The sequence below is a fragment of the Neoarius graeffei genome, chromosome 13, assembly GCF_027579695.1.
Source record: "Neoarius graeffei isolate fNeoGra1 chromosome 13, fNeoGra1.pri, whole genome shotgun sequence".
NCBI classification, from domain to species: domain Eukaryota; kingdom Metazoa; phylum Chordata; class Actinopteri; order Siluriformes; family Ariidae; genus Neoarius; species Neoarius graeffei.
This window is the reverse complement of record NC_083581.1, coordinates 67440240-67461011: the sequence shown is the minus strand read 5'-3', so window position 1 is coordinate 67461011 and position 20772 is coordinate 67440240. Positions and strand designations below refer to the sequence as shown.

The following is a 20772-nucleotide window of genomic DNA, read 5'->3' as shown; positions in this document are numbered from 1 at the left end:
GGCTTGTCATTTACAGCAACGCTTCACTTGTTCTATTCCAGTGTACACAGAGTTCATACGTGCCGTGTTTTTTGTTTTTAAACATGTACTGTAGATTTCATAGACCTTATGCACCACCGCTGCCTTAATTTTATTTTAAAGCGGTGTTTAGAGGGAACTTCCCAGTCATAATATGAAGCAAGCACAAACTGGTAGAAGCATCAGCTGAACTGCTGCATGTTTGAGAAAGGGATTTTATTATAATCTACTGCTTCGTATGAACAGGATGAAAACAATGGTTGCTGTATTGAGCAGCAATGATGAAGCACATGGTGAAAGTACGACTCAGAAGTAGGTCATGAGTCGTTAGCAGTGCGTGAGGAACATGCGAAACATGACCCTGTAGACGGATTTACCAAATGCCAAATAATCATAAACACTCCCTTCCGGTGTAGTTCGGCACCGCTTCCAACTTCCTGGTCTGACTCCTATTTAAATATGACAAATATTACAGCATTATATAAAATAGACTGAATACACAGAGCACACTTTTTTTTTTTTCCACAAGAAAATCCACACCACCGGGTCAAATATCATTATAATCAATTCAGAGCTACAAAGAAATCATTTAGCAGAGACTTGATTCATTAACGGATTCATTACAGAGGCTTTTGATTTCACGCACAGGACTAATTATGTAGAAATAAAAGCTGTAGAGAGAAACGAGTGCGAGTCCTGAGAATGTACAGGATGAGAATCGGTTATTTTTAACCGGAGAAATGAAAAATTATTATATGCTAGAACATGACGGTGTGTCTGGCACTTGAGCGCTCATCATGAATAACAATAGAAACGCTACTGCAGTGAGCCCGTGCCGTTGGGATTTCACTGCCGAGGCTGAGAGAGAGAGAAAGAGAGAGAGAGAGAGAGAGAGAGAGCGCTACAGTTACGCTCAATAACAGGCCTGTGCAGGATTCATGCAAAAAGGACTGTTAAAAACAACCGAGTTTCCGTGCTGACTAACTGGGCCGACATGGACCGTGCTGGAAAGAAACAACAGCTAAAACATCTGGTGATCATAAAATAGAATAAAATACTAGGTTACGCCGCACTATGCAAAGAAAAAAAAATATTGAGCTGGATGATCAACTGTCAGCTCTTAGTTACTGATCTGTACAAAAAAAAAAAAAAAACACGAGTTAAAAATCAATTTTAACTCCTAACACAATCATACTCCAGTAAGGAATATAATCCTTTTCTGAAGTGGGTTTTATGGTCTTATTTAGTTACATTCACTGACCAGTTTAATGGCTTCGTCACAAATTTACAATAAAATACTGAGAAACTAGGATACCAAAAATAATCACGCATACCTAACAAAGAACAACTAAATAGTGTGTTTCAGGAAAGGAACAGGGTTGGGTTTCCCAAAAGCCTCTTAAAGGGGAACTGAAGGCAATTTTTTTTTATCAGCAAAATTCTATTTCTCTCATTTTATAAAATGTAGGAATGCATTTCTGACAGCCATTTTCTCGCTGCTATAGCAAGTTATGAGTGTTTGAAATATGCTCTGTAATATATCAGTCCATATGTCAAAGCGATGGCCGTAAACGAGATTCGTCGAGACCTGTGCGAGACATCGTAGGACGGAAGTAAAACGTACAGCGGAAATCAAAATGACCAACCCTGTGTCCGAAATCACTCACTCATTCACTACTCCCTACTCAGGGAATTACTACATGTACCCCTTTTCCACTAAATCAGTTCCAGGGCTGGTTCGGGGCCAGTGCTGGTGCTGGTTCACAACTCGTTCAACTTGCGAGCCAGGTGAGAACCAGTTTGCTTTTCCATAGCTTGCGGTGCTAAGCGAAGCCATGTCATTACGTCGCTGTATACGTCATTACATCGCCGTATACGTCAGTTACGTCGCTACGTTTGCATAAACCTTGGCGCGAATATCAAAGCAAAAACAACGCAGAAGAAGCAGCAGCAACAACAATAATAATAATAATAATAAATGACTTCACGTTTGTACAGCTGCTGCTTCTCGGCGCTTAAAAATGGCGAGCTTTCGCGGTCTTGTTATTGTTGTTGTTGGTCTTAACAACTCCACCCCCCACCCCCGCTGACGTAAGCGGTTCTTTCCTCTGGCCCAGCAGAGAGTTGGTGCTAGCCTGGAACCGGTTTTTCTGGCCCCAGAGCCAGTTCTTTGTCAGTGGAAACAGAAAACCCGGTTCCAAACTAAGCACTGGCCCCGAACCAGCCCTGGAACTGCTTTGGTGGAAAAGGGGCAACAGAGGACTATATAGTGAGCTCATTGGTAAAATGGGAAAGAAGAAAAAAAAAAACACTTTCGGACACTAGTCCGTCGCGCTGGTATTTACGTCATTACTGTTGCACAATTAAAACGTGCCAGATCAGGCGGCTGGTGGGTTTTCAAAATAATAAAATACATGCATGTGTTTTTGTGATGAATCCATATTATACTGAGCGCATTTCCCACATTAATCAATACAAAATACCTGCATCTTTCAGTTCTTTTAAATCAAGGCTGAATACTTTCTTCTTTGCCACTGCCTTTTATTAAATCAAATTTGAGACGTTTGATTTGATTTCTTTCAGTGCGACCACAATGCATGATGGGATATATTGCTTTGGTTAGTGACCATCGTTGTACACTTGTTTTCGTGATGCATTGTGGGATACTTTGAGTGCACTATATAGTAGGGTTGGGCGGTATTACGGTAAGAAGGTATCCCGAGGTATCCAAAAGTACCAACGGTATCGGTCTCATTACCGTCATTTAAAAAAAATATATAATATCTAAATAAATATGGAGTACATGAGGTCATAATATAAAATAATAAATTGAAGATCATCCCGAATAACTGTGTGATCGTATTTTCACTAATTCTATCAATTTCCTAAAGAAGTTTTCATCGCGTGCAGGGTTGTTTATGTCGTTACCATGGCTACCCTGCGTGACATTTTGGAGTCTGACAGAAAGCTTCGCAAGAGACTGAGACCGGGGGTGTCATGGCTCAGATGGCTAAGGCACCGTACCATAAATCCGGGGACCAAGGTTCGATTCCGACCCGAGGTTATTTCCCGATCCCGTCTCTCTCTCCCCCGCTCATTTCCTGTCTCTCTATACTGTCCTATCTAAAAAAAAAAAAGAGAGACTGAGACCGCGGTTGAAAGATGGCAAGTCAAGATAACGAGTTAGTGGCAAAAAAAAAAATACAACATCGGCAGTGTGGCAGTATTTTGGTTTCAAACCAAACGAAAAATCTAATATGTCCCCTAAGGCACACCATAGCCTGGGGTACTCCACTTCCACGAGATCTCTCCAATGAGTTGTGTTTTGAGTAGGTTACATGAGTAACAACAAGGTAAAATAATATAACGTATGACATTTGGGATGTGGGTAATAAACGTTTGAAATGTCATCTACTGAAGAAACGGAAGAAAACATCGTAGCGTAAACTGTTAGGTTTCTGGTGGGAATTAGCAATGCGCTTGCTATCTTTGTTGGGTGTGTTAAACCGTATGGATTTAAGTGGAATAATTGTAAGGAGTTATGTGATCAAGACAACGTTTTAAGCAAGGTAAGGCCATTTGATTATTAATTTCCCCGCCATGGCATGACGTGGGCCCATATGATTTTGCCTTGTGCAGCTATCACGCATTTGAATTAGGTTCGCCTCATTTGCGCTGAAGAATATGGTTTATCGCGCAGTCTAAACGGACTTGGGTGTTGGTTGATTCTTTTTCTTTTTTTATTTCCCATGCTTGAAAGGGTATGATCCTGCTCATCGTGTACTTTTTTTTTGATGGAGTAGGTGAAATAGTGCTGCAAATGGCGTTTCAACGCAGACATGTGTAAACGACAGTTGAATGCTATTTTCAAGATGAAGGAAGAGTTGCGTGATGCTTTGAAATATCTCTTAATCCATTCATCAATGCACAAAATTCGCTTTGCTGCTTAATCCATACCACAATGCACACAATTCGCTATGCTGCTTTTAAATAGCACATTTGAGGCATAGTCGCACGTTACACAGTAGGCCGAAACAAAATATTATTTTTTTCTCGGTAATACCGTATACCCCGGGAAAACACAGAGACGGTTTAAAGGTATCAAAATTTGGATACCGCCCAACCCTACTATATAGGGTGTAAATAATCCTCACTAAGGTTTCGGACAGCACTACAAAAGGGCGTCCCCACTATATAGTGCCCTGTATAGTGAATAAGAAGCAATTTCGGACACGGTAGTCAAAAGACACACGCGCCCTCTTTCGAATGCTGACAAGCCGGAAGTTTTGTTTGTTTTGGTAGCAATCAGGAAAGTTTGAAAAAAGTAGGCAGTAATCGTCATTTAAATTCGTTTTTGTGCAATATTTTGTTTGGAAAACAGTTTTCAAAATGGCGGCACTGACACCTGGCTGACGCTTCACGTTTCGAAGTCTCGCACAAGTCTCACGAAGATCGTGCAAATAAGCGACGCCTGCCGTGGACCAAACAATCTTAATTCAACACGGCTAAAAACCCGAATAGGCCAATAAGTATAATATTTAATTACAATTAGTTGCCAATACGAGTCACGATATAAGGTTACTAAAACCGAAAACGTAATTGAATAACACGTTAATTAAGAAATAAAACAAGTTCAAAAATAACTTTGGTTCCCCTTTAATGCTAAGAGCATCTTAACTAGGAGAGAGAGTGTTCACTGCGATGCTCGCGCTACCATTTAACGATGATCTTTGTGCTACGATGCTTTTGAGAAACCCACCCCCAGAACTGTCGTTCCAATTGTGACGTAGCCCCTATTTATTAAAAAGATAAAATCTACTATCTACAAACTACAGAAATACTATGAATTTCAACTGTAGGAAAATGTGTGTTACAGGTGAGTTTTGAAATCAAATGACTCTAGATTCACCCAGGTGAATTCGGATTTAGGGTTGGAGTTGAGTAATCTAGTGCAATAGTTTCATTTCTTTGTTTCAACTGAATCCTCCATGCTGTAATGGCAAAGTGGTGGATTTCAAAGCAGAAGGTCCTGAGGTTGATTCCCAGCAAGGATAGTAAAAAGGGGGCAGGGAGCAAATTAAAACTAGACAGACAGACAGACAGACAGAAAGACAGGTATACAAGTGCAATTCTGGGTAGAGAGGTAATCTTGGATTTCAGTCACGTGACCTTTCTTAGCGATTTCGCTTCCGGTAAAACAGCTGATGATCTAGCAAACCAAAACGGCTGCCGTAGTGCAAACTAGAAAAGCACTCGGAGAGCGCAGACCTCCACCAAGAATCCTTTAAAAAAATTCCAGGATCCAGAAGGTGATCCGGATCACCGCCAAAATTTAATGGATTGTTACTTGTGCCCAATCACACCTCTGGAAAAAATTTCAGAGCAATCCGTTCATTACTTTTTCAGTAATGCTGCTAACAGACAAACAAACAAACAAACAAACAAAACACTACCGAAAACAGAACCTCCTTGGCGGAGGTAACAAACAAACCAACGCTACCGAAAACATAACCTCCTTGGCGGAGGTAATAACTAGAATGCATTTCCGGAGAAAATGCGAAAGTGTGCTTGCTCAGGTGCGCCGCCATGGCGACCCAGCAAGAGAGGCGACCGCACACCCACACGACAAGTTTTGTGTCAACACGCGAACGTTTGGCCAAGACACAAGGTGGATTCTCATACGGAGAGGACAGGCTGGCAAGGTTCTTTACAGGGACATCCCAGAGCATCACTAACATGAAAACTTAGATGTAATTCTAAATCCGTAAAGAGATGTGACCCAAAACACGTTTTTGCTCATTGTGGCGCCCCCTAGTGGCTAAATGACACCAAATATGATGAGGGTACATGACTGGTGCCGAAAGTCATCTCAACAAATATGGTCTTGATACGTCAAAGCGTTTCTGAGATATGAGCAAAAATAAGTTTTTGCTAATTGTGACGCCCCCTAGTGGCCAAATGACACCATATTTGATGAGGGTAGTTTGGATGGTGTCCAAAGTCATGCCACTAAATATGGTCTTGATATGTCAAAGCGTTTCCGTGATATGAGCTCACTTCCTGTTTGGTGGCTTCGCCATCGATTTTGATTGGCTGCCACAGGCGAATGCTTCGACGTACGAGAGCGAAACGAATATGCTTCATTAGGCATGGACTGGATATCATGTGTGCCAAGTTTCGTGATGATCGGACAAAACATGCGGCCAGGGTCACTCTACCTTCACTTTGGACAAAATTCAAAATGGCGGAAAATCTAATTAGGTGGAGAACGACGTCATAGGGTGCGTTGGAATCGTCTAGCTCCAAGGATTCCAACGGCATGAGACTTATGAAAATCTGACATATGGATCAAAAGTTACGTGCATGAAAGCATGTAAGACTGTGATCAGTTGGTGGCGTTAGAGCGTGAGACGTACCAACATGAAACTTGATGAAATCAATCAGGGTCCACTCCTCTATCAGTGTACCAAGTTTCATGACTTTACACCTTACGGTTTGGCCTACAGAAGGAAAAATCTGTTTTTTGCGTCACGTGTCCATTCATTTCAACGGGAAAAATATTAATCCTTTAAAAAAAATTCCAGGATACAGAAGGTGATCCGGATCACCGCCAAAATTTAATGGATTGTTACTTGTGCCCAGTCACACCTCTGGAAAAAATTTCAGAGTAATCCGCTCACTACTTTTTCCGTAATGTTGCTAACAGACAAACCAACAAACAAACAAACGCTACCGAAAACATAACCTCCTTGGCGGAGGTAATAACTAGCGAAAACTTTATAAAAGCCTCAAATTTGATTTAATAACAGGCAGCGGCAAAGAAGAAAGTATTCAACCTTGATTTAAAAGAACTGAAAGATGCAGCAGACACAAAGTACTCTGTATTTATTAATATGGGAAATACGCTCAGTATAATATGGATTTATCACAAATACTGTACATGCATGTTTTTATTATTTTCAAAACCCACCAGCCAACTGATCTGGCACGTTTTAAAGGGGAACTGAAGGCAAATTTTTTATTTTCAAAATTCTATTTCTCATTTTAGGGCGGCACGGTGGTGTAGTGGTTAGTGCTGTCGCCTCACAGCAAGAAGGTCTTGGGTTCGAGCCCAGCGGCCGGCGAGGGCCTTTCTGTGCGGAGTTTGCATGTTCTCCCCGTGTCCGCGTGGGTTTCCTCCGGGTGCTCCGGTTTCCCCCACAGTCCAAAGACATGCAGATTAGGTTAACTGGTGACTCTAAATTGAGCGTAGGTGTGAATGTGAGTGTGAATGGTTGTCTGTGTCTATGTGTTAGCCCTGTGATGACCTGGCGACTTGTCCAGGGTGTACCCCGCCTTTCGCCCGTAGTCAGCTGGGATAGGCTCCAGCTTGCCTGCGACCCTGTAGAACAGGATAAAGCGGCTAGAGATAACGAGATGAGATGAATATTTCAGTCCATATTTCAAAGCAATGGCCGTAAACGAGATTCGTTGAGACCTGTGCGAGACATCGTAGGATGGAAGTAAAACATACAGCGGAACTCAAAGTGACTGACATCTGCCAACGTTGTCAAAAGACGCACGCGCCCTCTTTCGAATGCTGACGGAATCAAGCCGGAAGTTTTCCGTGTCCGAAATCGCTCCCTACTCACTATATAGGGCTTTATATAGTGGAGACGCCGTTTTGTAGTGCTGTCCGAAGCCTTAGTGAGGATTATGTGGGAAATGCGCTCAGTATAATATGTATTTATCACAAAAATACATGCATGTATTTATTATTTTGAAAACCCACCAGCCGCCTGATCTGGCATGTTTTAATTGTGCGACAGTAACGACGTAACTACCAGCGCGACGGACGAGTCCTTATCCTGCCGTCTTTCCAACTCTTCTCTACTCCACGTTGGTTCGAAGTCGTACGGAATAATCTCCATCACTGATGAAGCTGGCAAATCTCAAAATTAATCTAAATTGGAATGATATAGCGATCTGGCCGCTGTGTAAACAGTTTCCAAAATGGCGGCGCTGACACTTCACGTTTGAAGTCTCGCAAAGATCGCGCGGACAAGCGATGCCTGCCGTGGACCATACGAACTACATTCAGCATGGCTAAAAACCGAAAAGGCCGATAAGTGTAATATAATATGCCAATACGAGTCACGATATGATGTTACTAAAACCGAAAACGTAATTGAATAACACGTTAATTCAGAAATAAAGCAAGTTTAAAAATGAGTTCAGTTCCCCTTTAATTATGCGACAGTAATGACGGAAACAACAGCATGACGGACTAGCGTCCGAAAGTGTTTTGTTTTTTCCCCATTTTACCAACGAGCTCACTATATTAGTCCTCTATATAGTAATTCCCTATATCGTGAGTAGGGAGTAGTGAACGAGTGAGTGGTTTCAGACACAGGGTTGGTTGTCCCGGACAGTCGGACAAAAATAATCCACTTCAGGGTGTTAACCGTAACTCTGCTTTGCATCATGCTGCATTATATTATTTTCCTGTAACAGAATGCCCGCAAGTGTTTTCTTCTTACCTCGACTGAGGCAAAATAACAGATTTTAGGGAACAGGGGAAAGGTTAATCACATAGTGTAAATACATTAATCTATAATCAGCGTGCCAGGTCATGACCATGTAGTAGCTGTGTGTCTGTCTGGGAGAAACTAAAGGGGTTTGAGCTTCACTGCAAGAAGTTCAAGGCACAGCATACAAAGCATGTTGGAGCATGGCAGGGGGTTTGAGCCTTGCCTAAGCCTGCTGCACAAAGACAGCTGATCATCACCCCTAGGGATGCTGAGCGGTGCCAGAGCTCCACCTGCCCCAGATTTGGAACCCGGAGCCAAGTCCTAAACCGGAGGGAGCTCCATTCAAATCTGTGTAGGACTTCTGTTAATAATACTGTATCGCACCCATAGTAAATAAATAATGTCATGTTCAAAACTATCTGCTACAGCGCGCGACACAAAATAAGCGAGTACAAATTCAAATCCTGGATTCTGACATGAGAAGGAAAATAAAATCAGATCGATGGTCTTTATAAATCTTGAGATCAAGACTTTGATCGGTATTTTGATGCATTTTTAAAAAAAAAAGTTTTTGTGTATGGTGAGCTGGCCACAGGCTCCAGACCCACAGGACGACCCGCACTATGCTACAAGGACGTGTGCAAGCGTGACCTGAGGGCAGGCGGCTTCAACCCTGCAGACGGCGGCCTCAGACCGCGCCGGCTGGCGGTCCACCACCAAGGCCGTCGTTGGGGAAGCCAAGGAAAGGAGAGAGACCTGGTGGGGGGAGAGGAGGCTCCGACGACAGCGGAGACTGCAGTCGGCACCAACAGACACCCGACCAAGCAACTTCACCTGCAGCAGACCGTGTGGCTCACGCATCAGCCTATACAGTCATACTAGGCGCTGCAACTCGAAAACTGATGGATGACCCCTGGCACAGATCACCATGATCTTTCGAGATCGAAGGAGCCAACAACAACCACAAGGTTCCATCAGACTTGCACAATTCCTTCGATGATTTCTTTTTTTAATCTCATCTCATTATCTCTAGCCGCTTTATCCTGTTCTACAGGGTCGCAGGCGAGCTGGAGCCTATCCCAGCTGACTACGGGTGAAAGGCGGGGTACACCCTGGACAAGTCGCCAGGTCATCACAGGGCTGACACATAGACACAGACAACCATTCACACTCACATTCACACCTACGCTCAATTTAGAGTCACCAGTTAACCTAACCTGCATGTCTTTGGACTGTGGGGGAAACCGGAGCACCCGGAGGAAACCCACGCGGACACGGGGAGAACATGCAAACTCCGCACAGAAAGGCCCTCGCCGGCCACGGGGCTTGAACCCGGACCTTCTTGCTGTGAGGCGACAGCGCTAACCACTACACCACCGTGCTGCCTAGACTGATAAATGATGTGGTAAATCACAAGCTGTCCGTTCATGTGTTATGTTAGAACTGTCTATCCGGATGGATACTGTAAAGTCATATTTACTTATTATAAATCTATCCGTGTTTATATTTACATCGTGGTGGATACAGAGCCTGTCCCAGGAGCACTTGGTGTGAGGTGAGAATACTTCCATTCCATTCCATTCACCAAAGCACCTCGCAAAGTGTTTTGTTTAGTGAAAGAAAACTGGAAAAGCCCAGGAACAAAAGGAAACCATGCACAGAAACTGCACGCTGGCGGTAACCTGGGGTCAGGTTCGAACTGAGGACCCTCATGCACCAAGACTAATGAATTTTATTCTATCTACAATCACTAGATATGAGCAATCGCGTGCTCTGATTGGCTACTCTACTACTAGGCTATCAGCTCATATACTGTGAGTAGAGAAAAACAAAAATGGCAGAGCGTGTTGCTGAACCAACCGAGGATGAAATAAAAACTCTATGTGGAAAAAAAAAAGCAACAAAATATGGAATGGAAGTATTTGATGGTAAGATCTTTTTTTTTTCCAAAAATAATAATAATAATAATTATTATTATTATAGCATTTTTCACAAATTGCTCCTGTCATTTCACCAGTTTGTTTACATTCTTCATCTTTAAAGCTGTACTGCCTTTCAGATATTTCAAGTGTAGGTCATAGAAAGAATTTTCCCCGACACCCAATGATTTTTGTTTAATGGGCCGAAAGCTATCAAATTTGAATCACAGACTTCAATTTTATTCGTTTTTTTTTTTAAATCAAACAACTAATGGATTTAGGGCCACGTGGCCGTAAATTCTCCGCTATTTTTTCCTGCTTCACCATGACCCGATTCAAGATACTACGTCATGCATGACGTGGTGGGCTTTCCCCGTTCGCGCAAGGCATTGTGGGATACAAATTTGAAACAGGAGAGAAAAATGGAGGACGTGAGTGTGCGAATGAAACGTGAAAGACCGACTACAGTAACGGAAAGAAAGTGAGAAGAAAAGACGTTATGTTATATACGAAGGAAAGGAAACGCAGGACCAAACTAATAAATATCGGCGGTCAGCGAGCACCTCGGTGTGATCAGCTGTTCGTTTAGCGACAGAACGATGGAACTGTCAGTGCACGCTCAAAGGGAAACCTGCGCATGCGTGCACACACGGATTTCCTCTGCTTGACTGCGCAAAGTGAGCGATTTCATGCACATTATTTGCTCGGGAATCCCCTCAAATTAAATAACTTCCCAGCCACAGAATGGCCCGATATTTTTATTTTTTATTTTTTAGATATTACAGAAATAAACATATCACAATGACCAAATTTCAGACGGAACTAAATTTCACCGATTTTATGAAATCGAAAGGCCGTCTAGCTTTAAGCACTAAAATTTGTTGAATTTTTTTTTAGGTGGAAAAGCTCAAAGAAGAAAATTACATAACTGAAAATGTCCAAGGAAGAATTAAACAAATGTCTAAAGCTATTCTATACCTCGGCACAACAGCACTTTCTACAAAAAAAAAATCACTAAAGTCAATTCATGCAGCCATCGGTAGGTTTTTAAGAAGTCCGCCTCAGCGGAAATGAACTTGTTGGCTATTTGGTACAAAGAGTTATCAATTTTGCAAAAAATAAAGATAAAAATGCTCAGTTTCTCAAAATGCATTGAATGTGCCTATAATAAAACAGTTATTCCACTCAACCTCGTTGTACATGGCTTAGGCCCTGTTTACATTATTTCGAATCAGCGGATCATCAGATTAACGTTTTTAAAATGATTCGCGTACACACTATTTCTGTGGCCGCAACAAAACCGTTCCCCGTGCACACAGCAACGCCAATACACGGATACGCTAATCACATGACTAATTAGACGGCACGTCACATGATCCCAGTGCATATCGGGCATGCGCAAGTCACTCACCACTTGCAAGCACATAAAGTGTGTGAGAGATTGAGTGAGCGAGTGAGAGAGAGAGGAGATAGAGAGAGAAAGAGAGAGCAAGCGAGCGAGAGAGTGTGAGAGAGCATAAGAATCAAAATTTAAAGTTCTTTATGGAAATCAGGGATGCCGTGTCATTGGGACTAAAGAGGAGAAGGTTTTTCAGCAGTCGCGTCACATGACCAACATGGCATGACCAACGCCAGCGAATCAGGAAGGTGGATGTCACAGTGACGTTGTCCAATGACGACGTCAGCTAGAGCTCAGCACTGCGTATCCTCGTTCCTCAATGTTTACACAGCACCGGATCAGATACGTACTGGGTTGAATACGTGGGCCCTGGCGGATTCAAACTGTTCCACCTGTGGAGTCGTTTCCCGGCGTTTTAATGTGCACGGACAGTGCATCCGCAACGAAAACGATACGGATACGGTCTAATGTAAACACCACCTCGTCAGCTATCAGCTCACGTACAACTCGATTTCGTGGAATAACTTAATATTCTTTTCAAATGATGGTATGATCAAGTGCACAAAATGACTTCGTTCAAGATTACAATTAGGAGCAAAATCACGATAAGCGATTGCGATTTCGAAAGAGCAAAAAACAATCATGATCATCATGTCAGCACAGCCTGTGGAGAACGATACAACCTTGCTCCCCTTCAAGAAAAAAGAAGTCTTTAAAGAAAAGTTTTTGCTTGACGGTGACATAATGTATCCGATATTGAATGGGGTCTGACGTATTTATACAAGTATAATTAATGCCATACTGACGGAGAGCTTGCTTTAAATGGGAACCCATCCTCATCCAGGTGAAAACAGGCCGCATGATGATAAATAACTAATTTCCATAAGTGTGTCCTATAGTCAGTACAACTCTGTAACCAGGAAATTCATTATAGTTTTAGCATGACGTCTATTTTGTTGAAGTTATCAACTGTTCACTGACGGAGACTTGACTGCAAGACTGTTCATGACAACTGCAGTCCTAAAGCTATCATGGCAATTGTAGTCCTCAGCCGTTGTAGCAAAACTGTAAGCGTTTGCTTGCTGATCAAAATTAGCTCATATGTTTAAAGGAGAACTGAAGTCATTTTTAAACTTGCTTTATTTCTTAATTAATGTGTTATTCAGTTACGTTTTCGGTTTTAGTAACCTTATATCGTGACTCGTATTGGCAACTAATTGCAATTAAATTTTATACTTATCGGCATATTTGGTTTATAGCCATGTTCGTTTGGTCCACGGCAGGCGTCGCTTATCCGCGCGATCTTCACGAGACTTGTGCGAGACTTCGAAACGTCAAGCGTCAGCCAGGTGTCAGTGCCGCCATTTTGAAAACTGTTTTCCAAACGAAATCTTGCACAAAAACGAGTTTAAATGACGATTACTGCCTACTTTTATCAAACTTTCCTGATTGCTATCAAAACAAACAAAACTTCCGGCTTGATTACATCAGCATTCGAAAGAGGGCGCGCGCGTCTTTTGACAACGTTGGCAGATGTTGGTCGCTTTGATTCCCACTGTACGCTTTACTTCCGTCCTACGATGTCTCGCACAGGTCTCGACGAATCTCGTTTACGGCCATCGCTTTGACATATAGACTGATGTATTACAGAGCATATTTCAAACACTCATAACTTGCTATAGCAGCGACAAAATAGCGATCAGAAATGCATTCCGATATTTAATAAAATGAGATAAATAGAATTTTGATTAAAAAAAATTTGCCTTCAGTTCTCCTTTAAAAGAAAAAGAAGGTAAACCTGCGCATGTGCATAGACACGGAATTTCTCGGTCTGTTTGACTGCACGAAGTGAGCGATTTCAGTGTTCTCCACAGGCGCTTTTAAAGTGGTACGTTATAATTCTGGCCTGCCACCCTTCCCTTGGACAAAAAAAAAAAGGCAACTTTATCAGTGTACACCAAATAAATCGTCAGGTATTCGCTTTATTATCTCACCCTCATCTCATTATCTGTAGCCACTTTATCCTGTTCTGCAGGGTCGCAGGCAAGCTGGAGCCTATCCCAGCTGACTACGGGCGAAAGGCGGGGTACACCCTGGACAAGTCGCCAGGTCATCACAGGGCTGACACAGACAACCATTCACACTCACATTCACACCTACGGTCAATTTATGGCCCTTTTCCACTACCCTTTTTCAGCTCACTTCAGCCCGACACGGCTCGCGTTTCGACTACCTCAGAGCAGCACGACTCAGCTCGCTTCAGCCCTGCTCAGCACCCAAAACTTGCACGGTTTTGGAGTGGGGCTGAAGTGAGCCAAACCGAGCCAAGTGGGGCTAGGGGCGTGAGGAGACACTCCCCTGTGCACTGATTGGTGAGGAGGAGTGTCCTCACATGCCCACACACGCCCCGCGAGCACGCTGGGATCTGTAAACACCGTAAACCCGGAAGAAGAAGAATTACGAATTACGAGAATTTCTGAAGCCTTATGCGCCTCGCCTCATCTATACGCTCTTGCCAGTATCTGTTGGCGTTGTCGGTGACAACAAGCCGCAGCACCAAGACCAGCAACACTAATGACTCCATGTCCTCCATGTTTATTGTTTACTATCCGGGTCGTGAGACTACCGCTTAAAAGGTCACTGATGTCACTGTTTGCACCGCCTAACGACATCACGTGATGTCCACCCACTTTCGCTAACTCCACCCAATGTGTCCACCCACTTCCAGCCAGCACGGTTCAGCGCGGTTGTAGTCGAAATGCAACTCCAACAGCCCCACTAAGCTCGACTCAGCACGGCACGGCTCAGCCCAACTCAGCCGCATTGGTAGCGGAAAAGCGGCATTAGAGTCACCAGTTAACCTAACCTGCATGTCTTTGGACTGTGGGGGAAACCGGAGCACCCGGAGGAAACCCACGCGGACACGGGGAGAACATGCAAACTCTGCACAGAAAGGCCCTCGCCGGCCACGGGGCTCGAATCCGGACCTTCTTGCTGTGAGGCAACAGCGCTAACCACTACACCACCGTGCCGCCCCTCACTTTATTATAATTTTGCAATTATTTAACACACAGAAGACTATTAAACAAATGCATATGGGTCTATCCCTGCGTTACACTACACCGCACCACATTACACTATACTGACCTATAGTAACGTTGGAAGCGACAAGCAGCAGCTAGCCAGCAGCTAAATAACTTTGCGGGTGTTTGTGGCGTTATTGTGCAACAGTTACACTTATCTAATCGTCTTTTCTGACCACACACAGTTACAGTAATCATATAACAGCACACACACACACACACACGTTAGTTAAGTTCAGGTCTTTTATTTTATGTATCTGTGATTGCGTAGGTGAGAGCTGCATTTTCCCGTTGCTTCACTGTGTGTGTTTACTGAAAGACTTCCGGGTTCCTGGGTCAAAGGACCCGAACTATGGAGGCCGGGGTGGCTTTGTAGTGCCAGTCTCGGGCACGCGCACCAGCTCGTGCATGGATTGTAGTGGTTTCACCCAATTAACATTGTATATTGTAAAAAAATGTATGCATTTATTGTAATTGGGTATTTTGTTTATGCATGGAAGTCATTTATTTTTCACACAGAAAAAAATATAATTAATTCAGAGATGTCTCAACTGAAATGTCAAATGAGTCTCACATGGACAATAAAGATGATATGTACAGTAAGAATGTTTTCATTTTTTGTAAAATGATTTTAACAATGATTTAGCATTTCCTATCCATTTACTGGCCAGTTTCACTGTCAAAAAAGCCCAAGAACTTCAGGGGGACGTGGCCCCGTCCCCCACCGGGCCCCCGCCACCTTTTATTTTAGAAAAAAGTGGAGAACCCTGGATTTCATGCATATTATTTGCTCAGGAATCCCCTCAAATTAAATAATTTCCCAGCCACATAATAGCCTGATATTTTGCGAGATATTACAGAAATAAACATACAGTGGTGCTTGAAAGTTTGTGAACCCTTTAGAATTTTTTTAGATTTCTGCTTAAATATGACCTAAAACATCATCAGATTTTCACACAAGTCCTAAAAGAAGATAAAGAGAACCCAGTTAAACAAATGAGACAAAAATATTATAGGTACTTGGTCATTTATTTATTGAGGAAAATGATCCAATATTACATATCTGTGAGGGGCAAAAGTATGTGAACCTTTGCTTTCAGTATCTGGTGTGACCCCCTTGTGCAGCAATAACTGCAACTAAACGTTTGCGGTAACTGTTGATCAGTCCTGCACACCGGCTTGGAGGAATTTTAGCCCGTTCCTCCATACAGAACAGCTTCATCTCTGGGATGTTGGTGGGTTTCCTCACATGAACTGCTCGCTTCAGGTCCTTCCACAACATTTTGACTGGATTAAGGTCAGGACTTTGACTTGGCCATTCCAAAACATTAACTTTATTCTTCTTTAACCATTCTTTGGTAGAACGACTTGTGTGCTTAGGGTCGTTGTCTTGCTGCATGACCCACCTTCTCTTAAGATTCAGTTCATGGACAGATGTCCTGACATTTTCCTTTAGAATCCGCTGGTATAATTCAGAATTCATTGTTCCGTCAATGATGGCAAGCCGTCCTGGCCCAGATGCAGCAAAACAGGCCCAAACCATGATACTACCACCACCATGTTTCACAGATTGGATAAGGTTCTTATGCTGGAGTTCAGGGTCTTCCTTTCTCCAAACATAACGCTTCTCATTTCAACCAAAAAGTTGTATTTTGGTCTCATCCGTCCACAAAACATTTTTCCAATAGGCTTCTGGCTTGTCCACGTGATCTTTAGCAAACTCCAGACGAGCAGCAATGTTCTTTTTGGAGAGCAGTGGCTTTCTCCTTGCAACCCTGCCATGCACACCATTGTTGTTCAGTGTTCTCCTGATGGTGGACTCATGAACATTAACATTAGCCAATGTGAGAGAGGCCTTCAGTTACTTAGAAGTTACCCTGGGGTCCTTTGTGACCTCGCCGACTATTACACGCCTTGCTCTTGGAGTGATCTTTGTTGGTCGACCACTCCTGGGGAGGGTAACAATGGTCTTGAATTTCCTCCATTTGTACACAATCTGTCTGACTGTGGATTGGTGGAGTCCAAACTCTTTAGAGATGGTTTTGTAACATTTTCCAGCCTGATGAGCATCAACAACGCTTTTTCTGAGGTCCTCACAAATCTCCTTTGTTCATACCATGAGATACACTTCCACAAACACGTATTGTGAAGATCAGACTTTGGTAGATCCCTGTTCTTTAAATAAAACAGGGTGCCCACTCGCACCTGATTGTCATCCCATTGATTGAAAACACCTGACTCTAATTTCACCTTCAAATTAACTGCCAATCCTAGAGGTTCACATACTTTTGCCACTCACAGATATGTAATATTGGATCATTTTCCTCAATAAATAAAATGACCAAGCATAATATATTTTTGTCTCATTTGTTTAACTGGGTTCTCTTTATCTACTTTTAGGACTTGTGTGAAAATCTGATGATGTTTTAGGTCATATTTATGCAGAACTATAGAAAAATTCTAAAAGGTTCACAAACTTTCAAGCACCACTGTATATCACAATGACCAAATTTCAATTTCGGACAGAACTAAACTTCACCGATTTTATGAAATCGAAAGGCCGTCTAACTTTAAGTGCACATATGACTCATTCAGTCTGCTTAGTCAACCCCAAAAAACTTTCCCCACCATCAGTATCAGGTATCCTGAACAGGTCCTGCAGCCAAGATCTTTCCTTCCTATCCGAATGTGAACCAGAACCATAATGTGGCAGTTGTGTTCACATGTACAATGGGTTCGAGGGTGTGGGGACACAAAAATAGACTCAGGCACTGTGCTGAGACTCGCGAAATGTTGCATTAAGCCATGACATTCCTGATCAATTAATATTCCACACCATTCTTCTGAGTCATGGCTGTATATCCAGTGTAATGTTCCCTGAGCTCTTGTGAGGAACCAAGCAGTGATCAGATCAAACCCAACCAAACCTGGATAAAAACAAAGAGTCAAGGCTGAGCTGAATGTTCACAAAGGAGATCAGATTCATCAGAAAGCTCCAGTCCAGCTGTGCTGATTAAAATGTCTAACAATAATGAGATAAAAACTAAAAAAGTGAGGAGTCTCAGTGCTGAAGACTGAGGATCTGGATAAAGAGCTCTTCACTCTGCCATCCAAACACAAGCTTTTCCCTTGAAATAAAAGATATACAGTTAAACATCATGGCACTCATTCGACACTGTGCTTTCTTAGAGATTTTATTTACCTGTGAAAATCAAATAAAAGCCCACTGTGCAGTGTTTTCATGAACCCATGAAGCGAGCTCAGGCACTGTGGTTTCTAACAAAGCCTTCAATGAAGTTCCCATACACTCACTACTACCGCTAGCTAAGCTAAGCTAAGCTAACAGAATCCTCAATCCTAACACATTGCTAGCACAATCCAACTTTTCTCACTTACCTCTCCTGGTCCAGGATTTGTTTTTTTTCCTTGTTTCTGTTGTACTTAAATACTGCTCTTTCTCAGGAAGCGTCCTGTTCCGGGGTCACATCCCCGACAAATCGACAGGAGCTGCGAGTGGAGCCAAAGAAGGAACGGAGACGGTGTGTTTTCGCACCCGTTTTCAGGAAGGCCACGCCCATTGCGCTAGGATCAGCCAGGAGTTCGTATTCATGAGCTGTGTGCTGATTGGACACTGTCCGACGTAACTATACAGAATCAACCAATTATGGCAACAGTTGTCTGAATACGGGTAGGGAAAATGAATGTGAAGAGGAATCGAGGACTGAAGGAAAGGTGCTCCACTGGTTTCTGCTGAGGACTACAATGCATTCACCACCAGGGGGCGGTGTCTGTACACGTTTTTGATTTTGGGTATTTAATACCTGGTTCTGGCAGGTGCCCCTTTTCCACCAAAGCAGTTCCAGGGCTGGTTCGGGGCCAGTGCTTAGTTTGGAACCGGGTTTTCTGTTTCCACTGACAAAGAACTGGCTCTGGGGCCAGAAAAACCGGTCCCAGGCTAGCACCAACTCTTTGCTGGGCCAGAGGAAAGAACCGCTTACGTCAGCAGGGGGGCGGAGTTGTTAAGACCAACAACAATAACAAGACCGCAAAAGATCGCCATTTTTAAGCAACGAGAAGCAGCAGCTGTACAAACGCGAAGTCATCCATTATTATTGTTGTTGTTGTTGCCGCTGATGCTTCTTCCGTGTTGTTTTTGCTTTGATATTCGCGCAGTGGCGATCCTAGAGTGATTTACTCCCCGGGCGAAACCCCCTGCTGGCGCCCCCCCCCCCGGTCTGGTTTTTTTTTCGGGGGGGTTTTTTGGGGGGACCTTTTTTTTGGGGGGGGACCTTTTTTTTCGCACCCACGCTCGTAACGCCCCCCCCCCCCGCGTTGGGCTCTGTATTAGCAAACAGAATGTTAACAGCTGTGTTGTACGTCGCGGACACGGCCCGTTATAAATTTGCTGTTACCAGAATGGCAATGATCAAGTCGTAATGTATTACTTAAGACTGTGTAATGTCATAGCAGTGTAGTACTATGGTAGTAAAGTCTTTTTGATGACTAGTACAACGTTCCGCTGGCGGGATTGTGCATATTATGGGGCTACGACAAGTTAGGCACACACACACACTGATGACGTCACCTGCGCAACTTTATTGGGCTTCCCCATCCAAAATGTTCTCACACACACACACACACACACCCGCCCGTCTTGTTTTTTTTTTTCAGGTTTTTTTTGGGGGGGACCTTTTTTTTGGGGGGGGACCGTTTTTTTTTTTCGTGCCCGCGCTCGTGCCGCCCCCCACGCGATGCCGCCCCGGGCGGCTGCCCGGTCGGCCCGCCCCCAGGACCGCCCCTGTATTCGCGCCAAGATTTATGTAAACGTAGCGCCGTAACTGACGTATACAGCGACGTAACTGACGTATACAGCAACGTAATGACGTGGCTCCGCTTAACACCGCGAGCTATGGAAAAGCAAACTGGTTCTCAGCTGGCTCGCAAGTTGAACGAGTTGTGAACCAACACCAGCACTGGCCCCGAACCAGCCCTGGAACTGATTTGGTGGAAAAGGGATAAGAGTAAGAAGGTCCTGGGTTCGAGGGCCTTTTTGTGGAGAGTTTGCATGCTCTCCCTGTGTCCGTTTGCTCCGATTTCCCCCACAGTCCAAAGGCATGCAGGTCAAGTCAACTTTATTGTCAAATATGCTATACATGCTCGACATACAGCACAGATGAAATTTCAGTCCTCTCTGACCCACAGTGCAAACAGGCAATGCAATAAATAAAAATAGAATAACTGAAATAAACAATATAAACAGTATAAACACTCACAGGTTTGAGCCCCATGGCTGGCAAAGGCCTTTCTGTGCGGAGTTTGCATATTCTCCCCGTGTCCATGTGGGTTTCCTCCGGGTGCTCCGGTTTCCCCCACGGTCCAAAGACATGCAGGTTAGGTTAACTGGTGACTCTAAATTGACCGTAGGTGTGAATGTGAGTGTGAATGGTTGTCTGTGTCTATGTGTCAGCCCTGTGATGACCTGGCGACTTGTCCAGGGTGTACCCCGCCTTTCGCCCGTAGTCAGCTGGGATAGGCTCCAGCTTGCCTGCGACCCTGTAGAACAGGATAAAGCAGCTACAGATAATGAGATGAGATATACATACACATACATATAAATTGGAGCAAAAGGACATAAAATAAACAGTCAAGGGCACTTGAGGTATAGCAGGTAAACATGAAGTAAGCAGTATAAACAATAAACTAATAGCTGTTAAGGTGAGGTAGTGCAGAATAGTGCAAATGAGTGAGGTAAAGTGAAATGTGCAGACCCTGAGTTCAGTGTGCGAATGAATGTTGAGATTGTGTGTGTGTGTGTGTGTGTGTGTGTGTGTGTGTGTGTGTGT

General features: G+C 43.5%; 1 protein-coding gene across 1 annotated transcript in view; it reads right to left on the bottom strand.

The window, feature by feature from the left end:
* ctnnbip1 (catenin, beta interacting protein 1) overlaps positions 1–18473 on the bottom strand; it is a 117534-nt gene extending 99061 nt beyond the window's left edge. Inside the window, exon 1 of the mRNA XM_060936986.1 lies at positions 18326–18473. The gene's annotated coding sequence lies outside the window, so the exon portion shown is untranslated. The remainder of the gene's footprint in view (positions 1–18325) is intronic.
* Between the last annotated feature and the right edge of the window lie 2299 nt (positions 18474–20772).